Source organism: Bos indicus, chromosome 3, assembly GCF_029378745.1.
Source record: "Bos indicus isolate NIAB-ARS_2022 breed Sahiwal x Tharparkar chromosome 3, NIAB-ARS_B.indTharparkar_mat_pri_1.0, whole genome shotgun sequence".
In the NCBI taxonomy this organism is placed as follows: Eukaryota; Metazoa; Chordata; class Mammalia; order Artiodactyla; family Bovidae; genus Bos; species Bos indicus.
The window spans coordinates 81,972,565-81,989,615 of NC_091762.1; the positions used below are offsets into that span (position 1 = coordinate 81,972,565).

At 41.0% G+C, this 17,051-nt stretch overlaps 1 protein-coding gene and 1 long non-coding RNA gene across 2 annotated transcripts in view; both read right to left on the minus strand.

Annotated features, from left to right (window-relative positions):
* The window catches only part of ROR1 (receptor tyrosine kinase like orphan receptor 1), a 469,844-nt gene that overhangs the window by 382,943 nt on the left and 69,850 nt on the right, over positions 1 to 17,051 (minus strand). The window lies entirely within an intron of this gene.
* Positions 1 to 17,051, minus strand: part of LOC139182220 (uncharacterized) — a 163,978-nt gene that overhangs the window by 77,611 nt on the left and 69,316 nt on the right. Inside the window, exon 2 of the long non-coding RNA XR_011565849.1 lies at positions 1 to 17,051. This exon is cut by the window's left edge and continues 77,611 nt beyond it; it is cut by the window's right edge and continues 33,471 nt beyond it. This is a non-coding gene — a long non-coding RNA (uncharacterized lncRNA).

Sequence of the window (17,051 nt, forward strand, 5' to 3'; positions counted from 1 at the left end):
CTTGCATTTATTACTTCATTTAATCCTCACTGCAGTCTGCCAAATCAGATCTCATCATCTCTAATGCACAGAAAAAAAAAGAAAAACACTAAGTCTAGAAACACAAGTCTGAAGCCACTTCCATCATGTCAACTGTGGAATGGGGATAACAGAATAGGAAGACTCCAAAGGCACCTTTGCTAACCAAGAGGTGCTGAGGAAACAGAACAAGATAGTCTTAAGAGGCTTACCAAATATAGTTCCCTCTAGGGACTCTAAAAGACCCAAATATAGTATGGACTTGCACTTGACCATGGCCCCCGTGGCACATATCCACTGTCAATTGTCTCCAGTTGATAAGAAGGTACAGACTCACAGCTATTTGCAGACCAGCTGCACTCTACTTAGATAACAGATATCCAAGTACATCGAACATGGAAAAGCCACTTGAGATAAGAACACCACCCCAGTAAATAAATCACAGACTTGGGATGCACCACAACCATAGAGTGGGTTACTGAAAAGTTAATATTCATTGTCTTTGTCTATAAAATATAGTTAATCTATTCTTAGGTCCTTTACTTTCATATTTTACTTCAAGCATTAATTAGGTGGCTTTTATTAATCACCTCTTAATGAGAGGCAACAGAAAATAAACAGATTAAAAGCTAGGTTTAAGCCATCATAAACAACTGATTATCTGGAAATTTTAAAGTCTTAAACTACATATATAAAACACAGTTAATCTCATTCCTATTTTTTTTTAACTTTAAACTTTTTATTTTGTATTGGGTATAGCTGATAGTTTCAGGTGAACTGTGAAGAGACTCCGCCATACATTACATGTATCCATTCCCGTTTTGTTTTGTTTTAAAAAAAAAGCTCCTGAAAGTTATTCAGAAATCGATATTTTGTAAACTGAATCTTATTTGCTCATTTATTCATTCCACAAAGGCTTATGAGTAACTGTTAAATGCCTGGGACTACCTTAAGTGTTGAAAATCCAGACGTAAAAGATATTTCCTGCCCTTAAGAAAAAGAAGAGACACGTGTACCCCAATGTTCATCGCAGCACTGTTTATAATAGCCAGGACATGGAAGCAACCTAGATGCCCATCAGCAGATGAATGGATAAGAAAGCTGTGGTACATATACACAATGGAGTATTACTCAGCAATTAAAAAGAATACATTTGAATCAGTTCTAATGAGGTGGATGAAACTGGAGCCTATTATACAGAGTGAAGTAAGCCAGAAGGAAAAACACCAATACGGTATACTAACGCATATATATGGAATTTAGAAAGATGGTAACAATAACCCTGTGAACGAGACAGCAAAAGAGACAGTGATGTATAGAACAGTCTTATGGACTCTGTAGGAGAGGGAGAGGGTGGGAAGATTTGGGAGAATGGCATTGAAACATGTAAAATATCATGTATGAAACGAGATGCCAGTCCAGGTTCGATGCACGATACTGGACGCTTGGGGCTAGTGCACTGGGACGACCCAGAGGGATGGTATGGGGAGAGAGGAGGGAGGAAGGTTCAGGATGGGGAACACATGTATACATGTGGTGCATTCATTTTGATATTTGGCAAAACTAATACAATTATGTAAAGTTTAAAAATTAATAAAATTAAAAAAAAAAAAAAAGAATCAACAAAAAAAGAAAAGAAGATCTAATAAAGAAAGAGCAAAAACGGCGATAACAATGCAGGGAGATGAGTGCTTGCTAAGCCACTATAGACACGGGGATGATGGGGACACAGTGGGAAGGCTCCTTACCCAGTCTCATGAGCTCAGGGATGGCGCACTTTGGAAGTTGGGAATGAAAGATCATTCTAGACAGGAAGAATAAAAGGATCGCTTCCACTCCCGGCCCAGATGGAGAAAGAGGGACAGCTGTCAAGACCTGGATACCAGTCCACCGAGGGCAATGATCTCTGGGAGAAGGGAAACAAAACAAGTGCACCCTGCAGATCCCCCAGTTTACTACCTGAGAGAGAGTCCAGGCCAAGGTGTGTGGGAGCAGGGGAAACTCAAGTGGACTTCCTGAGGGGAGTAAATGGAGTTAACAGTCCAGGGAGCCCAAGGCAACTAGAATCTGTAAGAAAAAGTACCTCAGCCAAATATTTGGAGAGACTGCATTGATTTAAGAGACAGATTTTTATATCCTACCAAAAAATAAAAGCGTTAATTGTTCAAAAAAAAAAAAAAAAAACAGAGACAGAATACCAGGAGACAGCTTCCCAGAGAGTGAATTTCGAGAAGAATATCGATCAGTGCATGTGTGTGAGGCAGTTACCCAAGGAATTGGGGGTGGGGGGATTCCAAAAGGATGTTTCCAATTGGAACCATGAAAAAACTTCATGATTCCTAGGCATTGGGAGAGCACATAGAAAGGGTCTCGCCTCTGTCTTGGGGAATAATTGGCCCTAGATCAAGTACTATTCCAGTCCTAATAATCCTAGTAGCAAGACTCAAAAGAATCAAACTACTTCTAAACAACTTAACTACATTCCAGAACAAAGAATATTTTTAGGAATACAAAAACATTCAGCATTCAATAAGGAAAAATTCACAGTGTCTGGCATGCAATCAAAAATTACCCAGCATGCAAAAAGCATGAAAATATGACCTCTGATGAGGAGAAAAATCAATCAAAGATGACCCAGAACTGACACAGGAAGTTAGAATTAGCAGACAAGAATATTAAAACTATTCTTATAACTATATTCCATATGTTCAAAAATTGAGTGGAGACATTGAAGACATTAAAAAAAGACCCAAATCAAACTTCTAGAGTTGAAATCTACAATGTTTGAAATGAAAACTATACTGGATCAGATTAACATCAGATTATATATATCAGATTAGATATTATAGAAGATAAAAATTAGTGAACTTGACAACACAAATATCAAGACTATTCAAATGAAACACAGAGAAAACATAATTTTTAAAATTAACAGATAAATATTATAATTGTATTAAATATAATTATTGTATTATATTGTTAATACCTTTTTATACTAATAAATATTAATATTTGGTATCTATCCCTACCTTCAAATAACTTATAACCTTTATATAGAGACAGATTGTGATTAAAAAAAGAACATACAATCATAAAATATTTGAAAACAACAAATATTATGAGAACAGAAAAAATGTCCTGAGACACTACATAGTTACTTACCAAACAAATGGCACTCAAAACTGTTTTGAGGAGAGAAGCAAATTATATTATGCTCAGGAGATCAGGTTAAGAATGGTCGAAGAGGAAACATTCGAATTGTCTGTTTCATAAATGGATATTTTCATGTAACTTAAAGCATTGCTCATTAGTATATATTTAGAAATGCAACTCTTCTTCTACCTTATTCACTCATTTGCCTTTTACTGAGCAGCATCTTTTCACTCATTCACCTTTTACTGAGCAGCATCTTTGTGTCAGATACCATCTAAGCACAGACATGTTCTGTCTCTATTTCTGATGGATTTATAATGCACAGCAGGCAAAAAAGAGAAAAAGACTATTGACCATCCTGCAAGATATGCTCTATAAAAAGTGTGTTCAAGTATTTTGTGAAGGAGGAAGTTAACTTAGCAAGGGGAAAAGAAACAAGCGGAGAAGAAATTCACGAGACAGACGACTGTGACCTACGGCTAATATCTCCATTCCATCCTGCTTTCAGATTTGGCTTTCAAAAACTGCTGCTGGAAAATAAGTGGCAAAGTCCTCAAAGGAAAGGAGAAGGAAGCCAAACAGATTTTCACTGTACTAATCCATGTGAGAAAGAAGTCAGGAAACTTCTCCTTCCAGGCAATCAACCACACCTAAATGGTGCTAAGATTTAGATAAGCCCTGACAAGTTAGTTGGAGAATGACTTAAATAGATGGGCAGCAGGATAGTAATATGTCATATATTTTCAGAATAAAGCCTCAGTGAGTAAAAAATTCAAAGCAAGAGTTTGGCTTGAGGTTGGTTATTTTCGTTAAAGAACAAAGGCATTTTATTTTTTCTGAAGTTAGCAGGCATTTCACACTAGGCATGGCTGTTTGGCTGTTGTTTAAGGCATGTCCAACTCTTTTGTGACCCCATGGACTGTTGCCCACCTGTCTCCTCTGTCCATGTGATTTTCCAGATAGGAATACTGGAGTAAGTTGCCATTTCCTTCTCTAAGGGATCTTCCCAAGACAGGGATCGAACCCACGTCTCCTGTACTGCATTCGGATTCTTTACCTCTGAGCCACCAGAGAAACACACACTATGCATGGTTGTGTTGTTCAGTCACTAAGCCGTGTGCAAACCTTTGTGACCCCATGGACTACAGCACGCCAGGCTCCCTGTCCTTCATTATCTCCTGGAGTTTGCTCAAACTCATCCCCATTGTGCCGATGATGCCATCCAACCATCTCATCCTCTGTCACCCCCTTCTCCTTCTGCCCTCAATCCTTACCAGCAACAGGGTCTTTTCCAATGAGTCGGTTCTTCACATCAGGTGGCCAGAGTATTAGAGCTTCAGCATCAGTCCTTGCAATGAATATTTATGGCTGATTTCCTTTAGGATTGACTGGTTTGATCTCCTTGCTGCCCAAGGGACTCTCAAGAGTCTTCTCCAGCACCACAACTTGACAGCATCGATTCTTCAGTGCTCAGCCTTCTTTGTAGTCCAATTCTCACATCCACACGTGACTACTGGAAAAAACCATAGCTTTGACGACATGAATCTTTGTTGGCAAAGTGATATCTCTGCTTTTTAATACACTAAGTCTGTCAAGTCTGTCAACACTGCTTCCAGGGAGCAGTCTTAGTCGCCCTGCTGCTGCTAAGTCGCTTCAGTCGTGTCCAACTCTGTGCGACCCCATAGACGGCAGCCCACCAGGCTCCCCCGTCCCTTGGATTCTCCAGGCAGGAACACTGGAGTGGGTTGCCATTTCCTTCTCCAATGCATGAAAGTGAAAAGTGAAAGGGAAGTCGCTCAGTCGTGTCCGACTCTTAGCGACCCCGTGGACTGCAGCCCACCAGGCTCCTCCATCCACGGGATTTTCCAGGCAAGAGTACTGGAGTAGGGTGCCATCGCCTTCTCCGGTTAGTCGCCCAGTTGTGTCCAACTCTTTGTGAGTCCATGGCCTGCAGCCTGCCAGGCTCCTCAGTGCCTGGAATTCTCCAGGCAAGAATATTGGAGTGAGTTGCCATTTCCTTCTCCAGGGCATCTTCCCTACCCAGGAATCGAGATTGGGTCTCCTGCATTGTAGGCAGAGTCTTTACTGTCTAAGTGACCGGGGAGCAAGCATCTTTTAATTTTACGACTGCAATCACCATCTGCAGTGATTTTGGATCCCAAGAAAATAAAGTGTGTCACTGTTTCCATTGTTCCCCATCTGTTTGCCATGAAGTGATGAGACAGGATGCCGTGATGTTAGATTTTTGAATGCTGAGTGTTAAGCCAGCTTTTTCACTTTCCTCTTTCACCCTCATCAATAGGCTTTTTAGTTCCTCTTTGCTTTCTGCCATTAGAGTGGTATCATCTGCATACCTGAGGTTGTTGATATTTCTCCCAGCAATCTTGATTCCAGCTTGTGATTCATCCACCCTGGCATTTTGCATGATGTGTTCTGCATATAAGTGAAATAAGCAGGGTGATAATACACACCCTTGACAAACTCCTTTCTCAATTTTGAGCCAGTCCATTGTTCTATATTAGGTTCTCAATGTTTCTTCCTGACATGCATACAGGTTTCTCAGGAGACAGGTAAGGTATTTCCATCTCTAAGAATTTTCCACATTATGCATCATGTGAAGCTAAAAGGAAGTTTCACAATCAGAGTGCAACACTCCCATTTTGCAGATGGGAACATTGAGAACTCAAGACTGAATATGAGACTGGACCAAGGCCCCAGAGACGGTTACAGGCAGCACTAGTTAAAATTTAAGTCATTTCACCTCTCTGAGAAGTTGGTGATCTTTACATCAAATCATGTTGCCTTTATGCATCGTTTAGAGTGATCTAATCTGTGCTGTGGTTTTAATGGAGAATTATACTAATATACAAAAGGTATATTTGGATGTGGAATTGGAAGGTTTATAATGTCTTGGTTTAATTTTAGTTTTACCAAGAATGAGTGTGTCACTATGAAAACCTCATACTGGGAAAATTTTCCTTCATGTTTCATTTATAATGAAAGATTTTTTTAATGTGTCCCCAGTGCATTGTTTAATGCTCAACTTATAGTCTATTTTGCTAAGAAAAGAAACACGGTATAAGAGTCAAGTATCAGCTAGGACTCTCAATCTGCTCCACAGAAGATATGTGAACTTGGCCAAGATACTTAACCTCTCTGTTTTCTCATCTGCAAAATGAGAGTAACAATAGTATTGACCTCCAAGTTTTGAGAATTCAGTGAGATATCTAATACAAACCACACTGCCAGGCACGTCACTAGAAGCAGCTGTTGCTGTAGATGGTGAGGGTAGGGGTAAAGGGTTCATGATTATTATTTAGATCTTGAGGCTCATTCATTCTAGACACCTTTTTTCATTCTGGCGCATGAAGAGAGCTCAGTTGCATATATAACAATGTTACAACATTCTCTCCTTAAAAGTTTGTGCTTTTCATTTAAACTTTACTCAATAGTGTTACAATTATCTTGTAATAATATTAATAATAGTTACTCTGCTAAATCTGAGAGGCACTAATTTCTTTGCCACCAGGCTACAAACACTGGGCTATAGATCTTGATAATAAAACATGAGACTATCACACTTTCTCCGTCTCTGCAATGTCTTCACATAAAAGCTGGGCTCTAGTACAAGTGTCAGCCTGAGTTTCCCATGGCTAAACTCTGTAGTAATACTGAATCGTCACCCTACAGATTTGTCCTAAAAGTAGGGTGCGAATTCAATGACACTCTCCAAGTGAAAGCGATCTGGTTCATTTTTAAAAATTTTTTCCTTTCCATCTACACCCAAAGGCACTGGTTTGCATTAGTGAGTAAGTGCCTACAAAGGTTTCTTCCTCTTCTGGACAATTAATTTATATAGTATAAGACAAATATTGGCACATCTGGACAAACTCAGCATGAGTCTAAAAACCATGAAATTTCCGAAGGCATCTGTGAATAAAAACACCTCTCCAAGCTTCTCAGAAATGACAGACTGAGGTAGGGGGTGGGGGGACAGCAGGGGTGAGAGCAAAATGGACATGATAACCCTTGTCAATGATCTAAAGGGCTGTCATGTGAAAGAGGGAGCAGATTTTTGAGGCTGAGAGCTCGGGAAGAGAGAATGAAGCAACGTGTGGAAAAGCTGCAGGGAGCAGCTTTCGGTTCTAAACAAGGAAGGAGAAGCTCCCAGGGCAAGAGCGTATGCACACATGCAGGCCTCCTCAGGGTGAAACACTGGGGCAAATCCAGGCTGCACCACTGATTAGCTCCTCACATGGGGCAAGTTTCTTAAGCTATCTGAACCCTCAACTATCAATCAGAACAGCTATTCCTACATTCCAGGGTCTTCCCAGAATTGAAAGATCACATGCATATTTGACACTCCATATGTAGTTGGCATTATGTTTTCACTCTTATGTTTACCTCTGATGGACAGTATGGATTTGCCAGACATCTTTGGAACAGGATAATCTACATGACCCAATGGTTAAAATTCTCTAGTTTGGCTTTTCACTTTCTCTTTTGATCTTAACCTATTCAGGGAAGCTCAAATGGTTCTACGCTCAGCTTTGCCATGGCTTTTATGTTAAGACACCAATCTAGTGGCCTTCTATCTTCGCTGGATCCTTCCAGCAGCAGTACATAAAGAAAGACACTTATCATCCACCAACTTTAACCTGGGGAAGGATTACAGGAATTACCTAAGAAATTATTACAAATCATTTTTCATATACAGGTGTTCCCCCTTTGCCCAACACATGTTTTGTGTAAATCACATTTTTTTTCCTACCAAATGAGCTTATAATTGTTTGCATATGTTTATTATTTTATTCCAAGAATATTACTCTATGACCATTAAAGAAAATCTGGAAAACAGGAAAATGGGGCAATGAGGGGAATAATCACTCACAGTCTATACATTATTATTTCTTCTTTATCGCCTTTTGCATGGGTCTTTTTCTACACAATTTTAATTTAGGTTGCAATTTCAAAGGGGACTTTTTAGCAATTTTAACTGTTCTTCCCTGAGTCATGGCTCCTGCATTAAGTTCCTCTCATCTCAAGAAAAATTGAGTAGCAATGATTCAAAACCATCTTAAAGTACCAAGGGACATTACTATTGAGAAATATGGAATTCTGGAACCAAAAAGAATCATCACTTGAAGAAAGAATGAGTAATCCAACTTCTTGTTTTATGGATGAGGACGCATAAGCCAGAGACAAGCTGGAAGCAGCCTCTGCTAGAGCATGGACCAGGGTGCTTTACCTCAAATCCATTGTAAGTCAGGCCATAGTGACTACTGCTTCCCACCCAAACACAACTTCTATCACTTTGGATTGTAGATCTTTCACTTTCCTTAGAAAGATCCATAAGAATATGTTCTGTGTATAATGGGTACATGTGTTCCGTCGTGTCCAACTCTTTGTGACCCTATGGGCTGTATCTCACCATGTTCCTCTGTCTATGGGATTTCCCAGCCAAGGATACTGGAGTGGGTTGCTATTTCCTCCTCCAGGGGATCTTCTGAACCCAGGGATCGTACTTGTATCTCCTGCATCTCCTCACGTTGGCAGGCAAGTTCTTTAACCACTGAGCCACCTGGGACAACTGGATAGCAACATGTAAAAGAATAGTTGGGGACTTGCTTGACGGTCCAGTGGTTAAAACTGTGTTTCTACTGCAGTACAGCACCCTGATTAAGGGCCACACCGGCTTTGATGAGGATGCCCCTCCCCAACCACAAACTCAAATCTGCCCTACAATAGAATTCAAACAGGAAGGAAAGGAAAGCCTTCAGTCTTTGCTGGATGTATTTATTCTACTTTTGGCGTATCTGTACACATCCAAATTCTGATAGTTTATTTTATACCCATCAAATAAGAGACAACTAAAAATACTTCCAATGCCAAGAGTTGGAAAAGGTGAGAAGTAATAGGAACTCGTATGCTGTAGGTGAGAATTCACACTGGAACAAAGTACTTGGGGTGGAATTCAGCAATTAGGTATGCTGAAGACATGTATACTCTTATCGTGTGCCTAGGTATAGAGCCTAAAGAAATTTTCTCACATGTTCACAGAAATAATGGTCAAAATTTTTCACAGCAGTATTGCTTATAATACTGAAAAAAAGGAAAACAGAAGAATGAGTACTTGATAATCGTGAAAACGTCATAGAATAGTTACTGCACATCACCTAAAATAACTTCCTAGCTTAATCTGCCTTCCTAAATTAACAAGATTAAATTTTTTAAAAGTATAATATTGAACAAAAAGAGGCGGCTATGGAGAGTCAGGTACAGTAAGTTATTATTTATATAAGGTTTAAAATTGGGCAAAGCAATACCATGCATTATTACTGGATTTATACATCCATAACAAAGCATAGAAACATGCATGAAAATTAAAAAAAAAAAACATTATATTTAGTTGAGAGATTATCTCTGAAAAAGAAAAGAAAGAGGATTTAGGAAGGAGTATTCTGCTATTTTATTTCTTTAAAAAATCTGAAGGAAGTATGGTAAGGTGAAAAGGAATTTGTCTTTTTTTTAATGTATACTTAAGATATTTCAAAATTTAAAAAAGAAGACAAACAAAGCATGATGGATTGGCCATGTAGTGATATTTGTGTATCCTGGAGTCCAAAGGTAGAAAAAACAATGGTCCAGCCATGATCTGGGCATTTTAACAAGTCTAATGGCCATCACAACCTCCTTTGTTTCCCCTTGCCCAAGCACAGTGCTTAGTCAAAAATAAATGTAGATAAAATGTTAATGAATGAATAAGCCAACAGACTGACAAATAAATGACCAAATGAACTAAATGGGTTCTTATACATGCCTTTGATTAATAAAAATTGGAAAATATTATTGTTAATAATTTGAAATTCAAACTATTTCTACATATGGGTCCATGGTAAATTCTTAAAGGTATCATTAGTGGAAAAAAAATGAAAACCAGTGGACAAAGTAACCTTTGAAGATATTTCAATCCCTAGAATTCAGTACTTTTCTGTATCTCAGAGTCAACCACTACATCCTCATCACATTCTATTCATTAAATGGAACAGAAATTCATTGTCAAAACAGATCCCAGGATATGACCAACAGTCTGAAAGATATGTAAGTCATAGGGTAAATAAATTGATGAAAGCACTCTTTGGAGCTTTAGGAAAGAACTCCCTGGTTTCTTGGCCCTGCTACCCAGGTGCATTAGGGCTCTAAATCATGCCATCTTCATGATTGGAAGTAGTTCCCAAACTGTCCTCACAATGCTAGAACGTAACAAAAAAATTGCCAGTATAATCACCGTGATTTCAAATTCCTGACCATTATATTTCCCTATAATGGTCAGGAATTTGAAAGCATGGGCTTCCCTAGTGGTTCAGATGGTGAAGAATCCACCTGCAATGCGGGACACCTGGGTTCGATTCCTGGGTTGGGAAGATCCCCTGGAGGATGGCATGGCAACCCACTCCAGTATTCTTGCCTGGAGAATCCTCATGGACAGAGGAGCCTGGTGGGCTACAGTCCATGGGGTCGCAAAGAGTCAGACAGGACTGAGTGACTAAGTACAGTACATAAGGAAATATACAGACTCAGTGATACCAAACAGAAATTTGCTACCATAAATTTTCACCATTGTTTTCATAAAAATTCAGTTGACTTTAAAAAAACCAAAATATGATACTTGATATATTCATCCAAATCTAGTAATTAGATCCAAAAAAGCAGTTTAAAATAATGTAAGCAAAGAGAATAATTTTAGAAAATACCACAGACCTCCAGTCTCTGAAATGAGATGGATGTTTTCTACTTTCTTCTTTATGTTATTAAAACATTAATTTACTTTTAAATATAATCCTGGAGCTTCCTTCAAAATACCTTTTCCACGAAGCAGGGGCATGTATTTATAGTGTCCCTTTAAAGTTTAACAAAGGAAGGATTCAAATGGAGTTACCTCCACTCTGCAAACGTCTTTTTTCAAATGTGTAACAGGATCTTACTGCAGTCTCTAGGTCTGCTCTCCACACAAAGAAAGGCTGGAAAACATTTGTGTTATGCTTCTGTAGTTAAAAATGAAGAAGCCTTTTCCTTTCCATCAGTTCTTTTTTTATTAATAAGGTGGCCACACTAAGCCAGAAATTATAACCATCTGCTTTAGCCATTAAATGCAGATTCAAAGACCTAATGATAAAGTGACCTCTTTATTAATAGCAGAAAGCGACAACTGGCCATTTTCTCCGAGTATGCAAGGGAAGAAATCAATCCGTTTAGTTCAGGTTGATGGTCCACTTCAGCAGTATTGCCTCATTCTTATTTCTCTTCTTTTTGGCCTTCATACTTGTAATTGTCAGGAAAACAAAACAGGAGCTCCGAAAGCACCTTGCTGTGGGCTTTGTTTACCTCTGCTCTTGATGAGATACCATGTACCACCTCACCTAATTTGAAGACTATCTTTTATTTCTCCCCATCACAAAAGCCTCATCACGATTATGGCCGAACCAATGAACAGACACATGGGACTTATTTCCTGTGGTGATTAAGCCTGAATCAAGGCTTGAAACAAAGAAGGTGTGTGAGAAAGCCACAGATTTTCATGAGGAACAATAGCAGAGTCACTGCAGCTGGATTTCAGTGATTCAGTAACGGAGCCCCATGTTTTCTTTAATTCTTATACTAGAATTTTAATTATCAAGTTGCAAAATGATGGTGGCTTTCCACTGAAGTGGCTTTTACCGACCTAACCTTGCAGGGCAGACAGAAGTTCTTTGTTGCACTGCCAGAGGTGTGGAGACGTTGGCATGGCAGCCTCCGCGCCCTCTGCCTCAGATCCTTCTGGCAGGAATCCTCCACCACCATCTAGACGCTGGGGGATGAATCTCCCTGGCTCTTATCCAAAGGGCTTTAGTACTGGAAGGACCAGAAAGACCTCTTTACAAACCTCATCTTTCTCCTAACTCAAGCCATAGGCTTGAACCCTAAAAAGCAGCAAAAGAATGAACCAGTATAACTAAGCTAGGTAATGAAGGGAGAGTAGGAGGTCTTGGGTCTGGACACTTTGTACAGGATGTGGAAGATACACCTCACCCACCATGGAGGGGATTCTGCAAGTACTATCTTCACTGCAAAGCTGGAATTCTCTAAAAACCCATAACCCCACTGCAAGCAGCCAGCACCTCTGAGCCACCAGCAACCCCTGCCCCACTCCCTGGCTTCTTCTCTCCTGGGTTTCCCCTCACTGGTTCCCTTGCTCCTGACACACTGGAGAAGGCAGTCCCATCTGTGTAGGTAGAAAAAGACCTCCATGGGACAGAGGGACAGAGGCAAGAACACAGGACTGAGAGTCCAGCCAGACACCCTTGGGAGTCAACTTGAAGGGGACATCAAGGAACTCCATCTGTTTATGTGCGTTCATGCTAAGTTGCTTCAGTGTTGTCCTACTCTTTGTGACCCTTTGAACTATAGCCCACCAGGCTCCTCGGTCCATGGGATTCTCGAGCGGGTTTCCATGGCCTCTTCCAGGGGATCTTCCTGACCCAGGGATAGAACCTGCATCTCTCACCTCTCCTGCATCAGCAGGTAGGTTCTCCACCACGAGTGCCACCTGGGAAGCCCCCACCTGTCTATACCCTCACTGCAGAAGGAACTCCTGTCTCTCCAACCAGAACTCAACATGCACAAGAAACGCGAGAGAGGGAACACTCTTGCACCAGCCAAATGCCACAGATCCACCCAGGTAAATGATGGACACAGGTTTGGCTCCAGGTCACCCCTCCTGGGCCTGAAGTCAGGAACACAGGAGAGTCCTTGCTCTGTTGCAACAAGTTGTGTGACCTGAGAAGTGTGACTAAATTTCTCACTGCTGCTGCTGCTGCTGCTAAGTCGCTTTAGTCGTGTCCGACTCTGTGCAACCCCATAGATGGAAGCCCACCAGGCTCCCCCGTCACTGGGATTCTCCAGGCAAAAACACTGGAGTGGGTTGCCATTTCCTCCTCCAATTCATAAAAATGAAAAGTGAAAGGGAAGTCGCTCAGTCATGTCCGACTCTTCGCGACCCCATGGACTGCAGCCCACCAGGCTCCTCCATCCATGGGATTTTCCAGGCAAAAGTGCTGGAATAGGGTGCCATCGCCTTCTCCTAAATTTCTCACTAGCCTTCCCCAGAGGAAAAGAGAGCAAGGCTCAATCATGTCATAAGTCCCTGGCAGCCTGAGCCATTCATAATCTTCAATCGCTTCCTTTAGCTGTTGCCTCAGTTTCCTCAAGTATAAAATCACACCGTTGGAGTAGATAGTTTCAAGGTCCTCTCCAATACTGAGGCTCTATGATTCAGCTGATGAATCTGGATCACAAGCAAGGATTACTCTATTAATCTCAGTGGCCTTTCTTCTGCCAAATAACGACAGGAATGTGCTTCAGCTCAAAGCCCCCACCTCAGCTACCAGTCCATCTGGTTGGGAAACATACAGCTACTTCTATCTGCCTGCTTGCCAACACAGAAATCTTCAAACAGGGAAGGGATGATTAATAGCATCTTTAATGGGGACCCCACCTTGACATTAAATCTCGAGCTGAGGTTATCAAAAACAGCAAATACACAAAGAACTTACTCACAGCCTGGAGAGCAAGGCAGAGAGAAAGCAGGAGATTGTGCAGGTGGCTGGGAGGAAAACTGACATGAATTACAAAGAAAAGGTGCCTTGAGTTAATAGAATATAACTCTGGTACTGGGGCTAAGGGCTGAAAACAGATGTGGGGGCAGTCTGTCTCAGAACTATGAGGAATAAAAGCAAGAGCCACAACATTTCTCAGACACACACACACACACACACACACACACACACACACACATTCTTTCCAGTAAAGCTTATGATATCCACTATGTTGGTCCAGGGATGTGGGTTGTAGTACCCTTGGAGGGAAATTTAAAGCCAAAATCTGATTGGACACAGCTCCTAAAATCCAGTTTTCCAACTAAGGAAAGTTCAAGTTTAAAGCTAAGTAAGTAGCGTGAAGGAGGGTGGCAATTAGATTAAGTTGTACCTTGGTGATCCTTAATAGTTATTAAATCCCTAAACCAAATGCCTCATCTATAAAATGAAACATTACTAATATTCAGTCTATCAGAAAACAGATTTTTTTAAAGTGTGTACAACACATGTAGTATTTGGGACACAGCAGAGATTTCAAAAAATGGGAACTCATCACTAAGACGCATGCAGGTATCAAACAGCAGAACACAACAGCTTGTCAATCCAGAGAGACAAAAAGAAGTCAGACAAGGACAGTCAGTGACAAGGCAACGTGGTGGGCCAAGGGCCGAAACAGCAGCTACGAGAACGTCTTCAGCACCATCACTTCTATAAATATCTACTGAACTTAGGAGGAAGTAAGCAGACTGCCCAATGAATGGTAAAATAAGACCCCTTGTATGCTGAGAGAGAGAGAGAGAGAAATAATAATGCAAAGCAAAGGAAGAGAGCATATCATAAATACTAAAAGTCGTTATCAGGAGGTTTGGGTATTGGCTGTTTCAGGGGGGTTTGTTTGTTTATCACTATTTTCCAAATAGTTTTCTATAAATATCAGTTTTCCTTATTTCAAAATTAATAAAAATTATAAATTAGACATTTATAACGTTCATTGAGAAGCTGCTATCATGAGGAACTGGAGACTCTAGAGGAGACAGTTGACATTCTGAGATTAAGGCTGTGTTCTAACTATTCAAGAGTGGTTATCACATATGGAGAATTCCAGCTCAATAAATGTATGTGGAGAGCCTTCTCAATTCAAAGGCATGCCGTTAACTATTTCAGGGAAAATTAATAAATTCTCAGTCTCATTAGGGAATTGGACATGCCCACATAAAATGATAACTCAAAATGCAGAGTGCACCAGTGGGACAGCAAATTCAAGGAGGGTGATTGGAGCCAGGCCTTGAAGATCTGGGGGACTTCAGAAGGAGGGATAAGGTCACACACTTTCTGTGGCAGACACAATTTAATTAAAAAGAAGTTCCATTCTACCCGCTCCGCCAGGTAACAGAGAATTCATTGTATTCTGAGGAACTGAAAATCTTACGAGAAGGCAGATTGCATGACCTTCCATTTGCAATAGCTTCTTTCAGGAAATGGAATAATTAGAATCAAACAGAAGGGGCCGCTTTCATTCAATAGATAACTTTAAACAGGCTTCCAAGCCCCATGAACAAGCAAACTTCCCGCACTAGACTCCTACAGGGCTTAATTCTCACCTCAGCCCAACACTTCCTCAGATCCCCTTCACTGCTATCAGGCTGCTTAACTGCCTTCCAGCCCTCCTCCCCAGCCTCCAATCACCCCAGTAGAACATGAATTGCTTTTACTCCTTCATTTATCCATTCAACAATTTTCCAACACATGCTCTATGCCAGCAAGACAAAGGTAAATAAGACAGCCCCATCCTCTCCAAGGCCATAGTCCAGTGGCAATAACTGACTCATTAAAGGATACCTCCAGCTCAACAGCTGAGACTTGCTCAGTCCCAGAGCAAGTCTCAGAGGAAGACTCAGAGCAAGTCTCAGAGGAAGGAGAAAGGATGTGTCTCACCAGCCTGAACCCAGGCACTAAGGATTAGGGGGAGAGGGCAGCAGAGGCCCTCCCTGTGGCGAAAAGCAAGACAGAAAAGCATGTGGTCAGATCTTATAACATGAGGCAGAGTGGAAAACCCAATCAAGAGGCGACATGGATGGAGGCTGCATGTGAGGCTGACATAATCCTCACAATAACCCCATAAGGGAGGTCCCATCACCCTAATGTTACAGATGAAGAAATTGAGGCCACACAGGTAAAGTAACTTGAGCAGAAAAAGAGGTAACCCCTCTGATACGCTGCCCTTCCCTGAGGCTGCACTGACCGGCAGGGGCTGCTTGGAGAACTCCATAGTGTCACACGAAGGAGCTTGGGTTTTCACCACAGACAGTGAGCAGGCAGTGAATAGGTTTAAGCAGGAGGTGACCCAGTCAGATCTGGTGCACAGGGCTAGTCCAGCAAGGTGTGGGAGACTGACTTGAAGGACTGGGAAGACCAGATAAGAAGCTGTTGCAATATAGCCTGTGAGCGATGGTGTGGCCTGATCTAACAGTGTAAGGAAAGAGAAGAGGGAACAGATGCGAAACATACTTGTAGGGAGACAATTCTCTGTGGGTTTCTAGAATTTCTATACAAATCATGAGCAAAGCACTGGCTGCCTTTGGCCCCAGATTATCCTTTCAAAGATGTTTATATGGACAACAGCCTTGGAAGACATCGTCTTCCTCTAGAGCAAAGGAAAAACATGTCTACTATCCAATATAAAAGGTTTAGGTTTCCTAAATGCAGGGTTCCTGCATATATAGGTGTCATCTGGCCCTCTTCATGACACCCCATTGGAATTGTTGCCCCAAAATGCTGACACTCTGGCTACCGCTATAGTTAAAAACAATAAATTCCTTTGTCTCTAACCCAGAAGTCTCCGGTCTTCTGCCAGTGTCCAAGAAACCGGCTAACTCATTCATTTGCAAATAGGGTAAAATCTAAAATCCCTCACAGCTGAGGATTTATTTTGGAGGGAAAATCAGGAAAATTGGTAACTAGCTAAATGCAAAAGGTGAGAGAGAAAAATGAATCAAAGATTACTGAGTGTTTTAGTTTGGATGAAGGGGAGGACAGTGATACCACCAATTAAGATAAAATATATAACAAGTACAAGGTTGGGGCACAGGGAGCCTAGAGATTCAAGGATAAATTCAGTTTGGAGGCCTCTGAGACCTCTTTGTGGACATAGCAAGCAAACAGCTGATTGAGTCAAAAAAGGAGGGGCTCTGTTAAAGATATAGGTATACAGGCCATTCGCCAAAACCATGGGAGTGCATAATGTCC